Genomic DNA, 8,517 nt, shown 5'->3' on the forward strand with positions numbered 1-8,517 from the left:
TCTCAAAGCGTTCGCGCGCCGAACGGCCTTCGTAACAAGAGAGTAAAACAGCGCTCGCGCACTTGTATAGAAATGGAGAGGGCAAAATAGAAGCCACGGTCGCCGCTGTAACAATCGGCGAGACAAGCACGCGCCGCAACATGTATGTACTCGCTGCACTGACCAGCGCGGCCGCACACTTCCTCGATGAAATCGCAATCGCGGTCGCCCTCTTATCGACAGCGTCGAGGGGCCTAATCAGGTAGCAAAGAAAAAAAAGGGGGAGAAATGGAGGAGAGGGAGGGGCGAGAGAGTTGTGGAAGAAGCGCGGCGTTGAGACCGCGTGGCAGGTGTCGCTGCCGCCCACTTCTGCAGCACTCTGTATCGGACCACCCCTCCTCTGTTCGGCGCGCGCCAAGACGCGGCGGCTTGTGCAGCGGCAGCGGCCGCAGCTGACATCTCGGCGGGAGGTTCACATCGACCGCGGCCACGTGACCGGGCGCCTTGCACCGGAGCCGGCAGCGCGAGCCGCACGGCGGGCCTCAGTTTGGGCCCGGAGTCCGGACGCGGCGGACACGCAGCCGCGGAGGTGCCGGCGCGATCGCGTGCACGTTGCCGGTGCGAGGCGAGGCGGCGCGGACGCCGTTGCACGTGGCACGGGAGGCGGCCGCCAGTCTCCTCGCGCCCTGTCCCGTTGCCCTCAACCGAGGTGAGTTCCTGCAATGGCGCGAAACGCAGTAGAGGTTCGGAGCGAGGCACTGCGGAGCTTGCAGTATAACGGGATTACCCCTACGTAAGAATCCTTTGGGTCTCGAGTAAGCGCTTGTGGCCTGAAGGAGGCCGTGATACGCCGCCTACAGTATCGTGCCTTCAAAGCATACTGTGAGACGTGAAGCCTGAAGGTTCTTGCCAGCTTCCGCAGGAATCAGTCTTTTTCGAACAAACTACGCCGCGCGACAGCTCAGAATTTTAACAAGTTCTCCATAAGGACGAAGTTTAAAAAGCGTCAAGATATTGGCCTCTTACCCTAGTCTGGAGCCATGACGGCTGTTTGTTTTAGTGCAGAAGTCTGAAAGCTCGTGATACATTGTCTATGCCAACGGCTGTAGCGAGTAATCCAGCGAAAGCCATAATGTACGGGTACTCTCGACACCACCCAAGTGGTGTTGGCATTTTACTGCATGTGCATTCTCCAGCGCGGCCGTGCCACTGGGCGCCATGTGTCGAAGATACGAGGAATCCAAATCGGAAGTACTAGATTCGAGCTTCCCTATGCCGGCAAACGTCAATTAGCATGCGATGCCCATTTTTGTTAGGCTTGCGTTGTCCCAGTCCGGTGTGAATCAATCGCTTTTACCATTCGCTTCGGTGCTCTCTTTTCCTCCCTTTCGCTCCGCTTGCCCCTGTGCGTAGAATCACTCGCAGATCGAGCGCTCGAAGTATGTGCGCGGACTGCTGCGAAACTGCAACGCCTCCTTGCGTGCGCGCGCCAAGCAGCCGGCAGGCGCCATGACTCACGTGCCACGTTATAGCTCCGCTGCCTGAGCGCTAATACCAAAGTCAATGCTTCGCTACCCTCCATCCACATCCTCCCCCATCTTCTACGCCATAAAGTATTACAGCGAAGCATAAAAGGTTTGAGAATGCGGAAGAATACCGCACAGCATATGCAGTCGAGTTTACAGGCAGGCAGCAGTTCGCTTCCCGCCCTTCCAGAGAAGAGCGTCACTCGAACCGAGATACTCGTTAGCATAGAAATAATCATAAAAAGTAGGTGCTGCGTTGGCAGGCATGCCAACGGCGAAGGCAACCCCGCGGACCGGCTAACATTCCTTATGGTTGACTATCTCTTGACGTTTTCCTGGTAGAATTTCTCGCGCGAGTAGATCGGACCACTATTCCCAGAGCTTGTGCAGCACGCTCAGTCCCGAAGTTACGGCATGCGAGCGAACCTCAGAGGGACCGAAAAGGTAGCGCATTCTGCATGGGCGGGCGTCGTCATCGTCATCATCATCGAATCGCGGGCGAGTCCCTCCGCCGAGCGTCCTCGCGTGCCGCGCTGGCGTGTGTGCCCCGCCGGGTCATGGAATATTTAATAGCCCCGAATTTCGGGCCTCGATAAAGGCGAAGGGGGGGCACACCCAATCGAGGCGCGCTGCTAAACGCCTCCGCTGCCTTTCCCGCCGGACTTGGCGCGCTGACGTCAAGGTGTGCGTCGCCTCCCCCTTCCCTCCCGATCCGGGCGCTGCTCGGAACAATGCCGTCGACGGCGACGGTCCGCAGCTGCAAGCACTGCTCGGCAGACCGCGCGACACTTGGGCACACATACGCCGCCGGGCCGCTTCTTCAGCCCTTGCTGCGTCGCTCGTGACGAGTGTAGCCACACGCCGCAAGAGGATGCACCGTGATATGGGGCGAGAGGTTCGTCTTCCATGTACCGATTCCTCCTTTCTTGTTCGGCCCCATTTTGGGGGCGGTTTTAGCAGACTTTTCTTTGCACTTTCCTCGAGGAAAGTGCCAAGCCGCATGCACATATGCGGGGGCATACGCGAAACGCAACAATGGCGCCGATGACGTCAGGCGCTTCCGTTCTGTCCACAGACCGTTAGTTGCAAGAGCTCTACCTTGCACCGGAAGTGTCTACGATATTAACGTGTAAATTTAATTTTTTCTGCAAATTTTCATTTCTCAACAAAGGCACGTCGTCTTTTCAACGTGCGCGATAGGCGTAACCTTGCTTAAAAATGGCGGGAAAAGTAACCGCGGTACTCGCCACAACAGATGGCGGAAGTGTAGACTGAGATTCGCCTTTATGTTGCTCATTGGCAAGAGGATCAAGATGAAGCCATTATAACCAACCGCAATTTGTTTGGCTTTGTTTTTTCCCCTATTTGTATGCCGAAGACTTCGAACTCTGGGCTGGGGTTCCCCAGCCATCTGTTTCAACCACAGTGTTGATTAATGCATAGCTGTTCAGTGCGACGCTATTTTTCGTCATCTTTAGCGCGAACCCGAATGCCAGCATCCAAAGACCCAAATTGCAACAACGAATTCGAAATTGTAATTTACCATGCGTAATTTAGCGGGAATAATAATAATAATAATAATTGGTTTTGGGGGAAAGGAAATGGCGCAGTATCTCTCATATATCGTTGGACACCTGAACCGCGCCGTAAGGGAAGGGATAAAGGAGGGAGTGAAAGAAGAAAGGAAGAGAGAGAGGTGCCGTAGTGGAGGGCTCCGGAATAATTTCGACCACCTGGGGATCTTTAACGTGCACTGACATCGCACAGCACACGGGCGCCTTAGCCTTTTTCCGCCATAAAAACGCAGCCGCCGCGGTCGGGTTCGAACCCGGGAACTCCGGGTCAGTAGTCGAGCGCCCTAACCACTGAGCCACCGCAGCGGGTTTAGCGGGAATGCATGTCAGCGATTAGGGCGCTCGGCTACTGGTCCGTAGTACCCGGGTACGAACCCGACCGCGGCGGCCGTGTTTCGATGGAGGCGAGACCTAAGGCGCCCGTGTGCTGTGCGATGTCAGTGCGCGTTAAAGATCCCCAGGTGGTCGAAATTATTCCGGAGCCCTGCACTACGGCACCTCTTTCTTCCTTTCTTCTTTCACTCCCTCCTTTATTACACCCCTTACGGCGCGGTTCAGGTGTCCGCCGAGATGTGAGACAGATACTGCGCCATTTCCTTTCCCCCAAAACCAATTTTCAATTCCCCGACCGCGGCGGCTGCGTTTCAATGGAGGCGAAACGCTAAGACACCCGTGTGCTGTGCGATGTCGATGTACGTTAAAGATCCCCAGGTGGTCGAAATTATTCCGGAGCCCTCCACTGCGGGACCTCTTTCTTCCTTTCTTCTTTCACTCCCTCCTTTATCACACCCCTTACGGCGCGGTTCAGGTGTCCACCGATATGTAAGACAGATACTGTGCCATTTGCTTTCCGCAAAACCCAATTTAGAACCAATTTATTTCAATTTTTCAAACACTGCCAAACGTTGCCAAAATAGCTTTCTCTGCAGTCGTGCCTTTGGAGAAGCTCAGACAAGAGTTTGCGATGCGCGACTGCGCTGCTTTAAGCTTAGTGGCCGTGAATGCAAGAAGGCCAGAGCGCTTTAACGTGGGGCACTACTAGAATTTACGACTCCTTTCCGACTCCTTCTAGTGTCGAACCAGATTCTAGAGTCTTCTATGGCAGCATCTCGATCCGCCCAACGTTAGCGGTCAACTTTCTGTTGCTGTCACTGGAGTAGAGGATAGGCAGAAAAGGGGAGGGAATGGGCCTTTGTCCCTTCTCGTGGGGAGTGGGTCATTCGTTTTTCGGGCTAGGGGGGAGGGGAAGAAGTTGGATAGACGGTGCAGGGCCGCTAGGTCTGAGGTGAAACCCCCCTATGGTCGACGGAAAACGCTATGGAAGGGCTTTGAGGTAGGGGCCCTCTCCCCACGGCACAAGGACAAAGGCCCGTCTCTTTCCCTTTCCTGCCTAGCCTCCGGTGCACAGAAAGTTGCCGCAGAAAGTTGACCGGAACAGCTTGCCGCTAGTGATAGTAAACGAATTGGCAAATTATTTCGTACCAACATGCACCTTATAAGCAACGCAAAAAAAAAGGATAGAGGGATAGAGATGGGATTTTTTCATTTTTTTTTCTTCCCTCGCCGTCTTTCGATTTGATTATTGTTGTGTTGTCATTGCAGGAAAACAAAATCTAAGGAAAAGAAAAGGGGCATCGGAAAGGAAGACTTATCGCTGACGGACTCGGGAACTGCTCGGCCCTCTCGAGCCTGCTTCAGCTTTGCATCACCTCATCCGCCCCGAGCGATCGGGACATCGCGGGACAGCGCACGCCCTGGGGCTGACTCGAGCTGCCCGTGCAAAACTGGAACCTCTGCGTTGTTTTGTTCGTTCGGCTCGAGTTAGGAACCGGCGTGAAAGCGTCGTTGGAAGCACAGCGCCCCCTCACTACAGCTACTCCGTCGTTGCACATTTGCTTCCCTGTTCGGCAGCTCTGCAGAGTGCAATAAAGGTGAATGCCGCTCTCAAAGCTGGTCCTTGCGTGTCGTTACAAGGGGCAAAAGTTCGGACTCCAGTTCTTCCAGATAAGTCGGAAGGGCAATAATGTACCTGCCCAGATAACTTACATAGAAGGCGTAATATGCGTCTATGTGGAGCAAGAGATTTCTGGACCTGGCCAGATAAGGCGGGATAAGATTGTAAGCATTGCAGAAATAGTGCGATTTCAGGATTCCTCATACTGCGGTGACTTCGGAGGCCTTCTGGAAAAAATAAAAAAGGAATCAGTACCGAGGCTTTCGTTGATCGCGAACTATACAGTTTCCGAAGAGGACCTGCAATCTCCGCATTGCATTTCATTGAGAAGCCTTTAAAAGTGCAAGTTTCAAATGTGCGACAATTACTGGTCATAAAGCCTATAGCATGTATGTAACGCGATAGGCTAAAAATTGCGGGAAAAACCTCCATTATATGCGGTAAGGGGGGGGGGGGGGGGGTATGTCGTTTGGAAGACCTTCACCACTGCCCTGCATTTACAATCGTAACTTCGTATACGTGTCAACAGTGCAAGGGGAAAAAAATAAACGACAAGAAGTGTCACGAAGCAAAGCGCAGTAGAATAGACAAGAAAGATTAATGTAAAAACCTACTGTCGCCCTCTTAGACAACGAACAATGGTGTTAGATAACGCATAGATTCTATTTCAGTATTACTACACATAGATTTTTTCTCTGTCCGCTATCATCCCATGCGTGACTATGCCGCCGCCGCTTTTTCTGCCGTAGAGAGATGGATTCTGCAAGAAATCCCCTTCACCGCTGCAGTCAACATGGCGTCACCACTTTGCTGGAGTACCCTCGCCCGCTCGCGTCTGAAATTTTACTTCAGCTGTCCCGAACCCTCACCACGTTTCGAAGCAGCTTATGAAGAAGTCACTGTCTCCGCTCCCATAGCTGGCGAACGATAATCCTTGAACCAGCGGAAGGCCAGCAAAACCTGGGCGATCGTGGGGAGGCTTTCCTGAATAAAGTTTTGTTCCTTATTTCATGCATTCATTCGTGGTGGCTCGCCACACAACTCGTGGCGAAAACAGAGCCGCATTTTAGTCAAGTCTGAAGCAAAAAAAAAAAAAGCAGACACAAACGCAGCTGTATAAGACATATTAACGTCATCACAACCTGCCCACCTGATCGTGAGCAAACAGACCACCGTGGCAGGTGGCAGTTAAATTAGTGATTGGTCGCGAGAGGTTGTTCGGGAATAGCAACCTGGGTCGCACAAGTCCCACCGGTGGCAACACCTGCGATCGCAGGGCAGTGGCACATAGCTTAACCGCTGCACCACTGCGCCAGGAGGGGTATGAGGGCTCCCAGGGATCCATGAATATAAAGTCGAGAATGACCAATTGCACTGGCAGGCATGCGCCGCACTGCTGGTGGCTCAGTGAGAACAATACGAACAGGGGGTTGTTCCAATGGGCACATTCAGGTAGACGTGTCTATTCGAAAGGACATTCCTTGAGCAGTGAAATACTGTTTGCAAGGACTCGCAGGAGCATGGGCCAGTGCTGCTCTGAGTAGACTACAAGGGCATGTTGGATGTTTCTTGCAACAGACGAAACTTTAAGACGCCTACAGCGTGGTTGTACGGCCACGGTGCTCTTCAGCGAAGCGTTAGTTAAAATATGTCTATCACAACGCACGAAGAAGGGAGAACAAAATAATTGCGTTAAGCTGATTTCATTATAATCTAAACTAGAGGGCAGCTTACTCTCTTTTTACTCCCATATAGGCGTATTCGTGTTTAGAGTGCCGTATTTGGGCATGGCTGTAGGTATATTAGGGTAAATGAAAATAAATAGTAATAAAAATGCAGTTTTTTTTTTGTCGCGTTGATAGGAAGCGGGTTGTGTCACAGCCTCAGCACCCTACTGCAGTAAAAACAATAACACGCCAACATAAATTTCTTATTCTTGTTTTGAGAGGCACAGGAAAACGATACCTCCAAGACAAATTATGCTGCGGACAAAAAAAAAAAAAGGAACGGTGACAATTTTTATACTACTGCGTTCCACGGTTCGACCAATGTGGCGGGAAAATATCATGAAATTCGTGCTGTCTGGCTCCAGCTGCTACTGGACAATCAATGTAGAGCAGCTTTGCTATAATGACAGCCAAACGGCACAAAATGTGCGCACGAATGTGCGTGGAAAAAGAAACGAACTAAACGGCGATAACGGTATATGAGTATTAACCGCATGCTACGCCCGGCTGCTTTGGTCGGTGGGGTGAACAGTTTCAAACATGCAGAAGTACTGAACGGTACGGAGTTTTCCGGATCGGTGTTGTACAATTCATGCCGTACGGGAATGTGCACCTTATGTGTCCATGGACAAATATCTGCCCTTTAAGTGGAACTGAACAATTCGTGAGGAGTTGGTTGGTGGGTGGACGTGGACGGCGGAGGCTCGTCGCTTGGGCTGCAGCGCTCTAAACAGAAAAGAGTAATAGAACTAGTTCCCCAAACTTGCTGGTGAAAACTGTGACATATACGAGTTAATGATTGGGGGGGGGTACATTTCACTGCAGAGCGGACTTTCCTGAAACTGCAGGTCTGCGCGAAACTTTACGCAGATGAGTGTGTTTTGTGCGAAGAAGTCCATTCAGTCGACAATCAAGTCCGTCTAAACAATTCCTTTGCAAACGTAATTACTTGGTGTGGGCAATGGCAAAATCTTCGGTAATTGTTGAAATACCGTTTAATGAGAATTACTCTCAAGAAAAGACCGCTTCAAGTTGTGCATGGTTGTAACAGCATATCAGTATTGGAAGTAATACAGTACAAATATTTGGGCCTATGGATAACTAGCTACTTTTCTTGGACAAAACACATAAATACTCTAGCAGCAAATGCCCTGCTTAAACTGCTTTTCTTGAAGCACTCCCTGAAGTCATCAATGCCTAATGTTCGTCTTTTAGCACACGACTCCTTTATTCGCCCTTTGTTGGAATATGACGAAATTATCGTGGACCCTTTCTATTTATCCAGTGTTAAAGGGAAGCTGGAATGGTTTTTTGAGAATTCCAGGTTATTCAAGAATAAGGAAAGCGTGCCAGGTGATATTGCACGAGCATTTAAAATAGTGAAATAATCACTGATGTTTAGGCTTCTCCTCATTGCGTCTGAGAAGTGCGGGAAAACTTGTGGCGACGATGTCGTTGTTGTCGAAATTTCAGATGTCCGCTGCCTTCGCACACATGCTGCCATGCGTCGTACGATGGCGCCGAACAATGCTGCGTGGGCTTCACCTTCGGTGGCGTATGTTTTCTTCCTTGAAACAACTGTTTCTTTGCTGGGAACGTAGCGCCGCCGCACGTGACGTCATCATTGCGGCCTCTGCCCGCCCCTTTGCATTGCAGAGAAACCTGAACGCCGACGCGGCTTCATTCGGCGATTACGTCACCATTTCGAATGCTAGCACTAAAACGATTTCGCATGATTTACCTGCACCCGCCGCGGT

At 51.3% G+C, this 8,517-nt stretch overlaps 1 long non-coding RNA gene across 2 annotated transcripts; it reads left to right on the top strand.

The window, feature by feature from the left end:
- Nucleotides 1-351: 351 nt before the first annotated feature.
- On the top strand, nt 352-6,039 carry LOC144126054 (uncharacterized). Of its 2 annotated transcripts, none has more exons than XR_013313445.1 (3): nt 352-688; nt 4,682-5,010; nt 5,783-6,039. It is a non-coding gene; the product is annotated as an uncharacterized LOC144126054 (long non-coding RNA). The 2 variants fall into 2 exon arrangements; XR_013313446.1 differs by lacking the exon at nt 352-688 and adding an exon at nt 743-2,400.
- The last annotated feature ends 2,478 nt before the right edge of the window (nt 6,040-8,517 follow it).

The sequence above is a fragment of the Amblyomma americanum genome, chromosome 3 (genome assembly GCF_052857255.1).
Source record: "Amblyomma americanum isolate KBUSLIRL-KWMA chromosome 3, ASM5285725v1, whole genome shotgun sequence".
Lineage (NCBI taxonomy): Eukaryota > Metazoa > Arthropoda > Arachnida > Ixodida > Ixodidae > Amblyomma > Amblyomma americanum.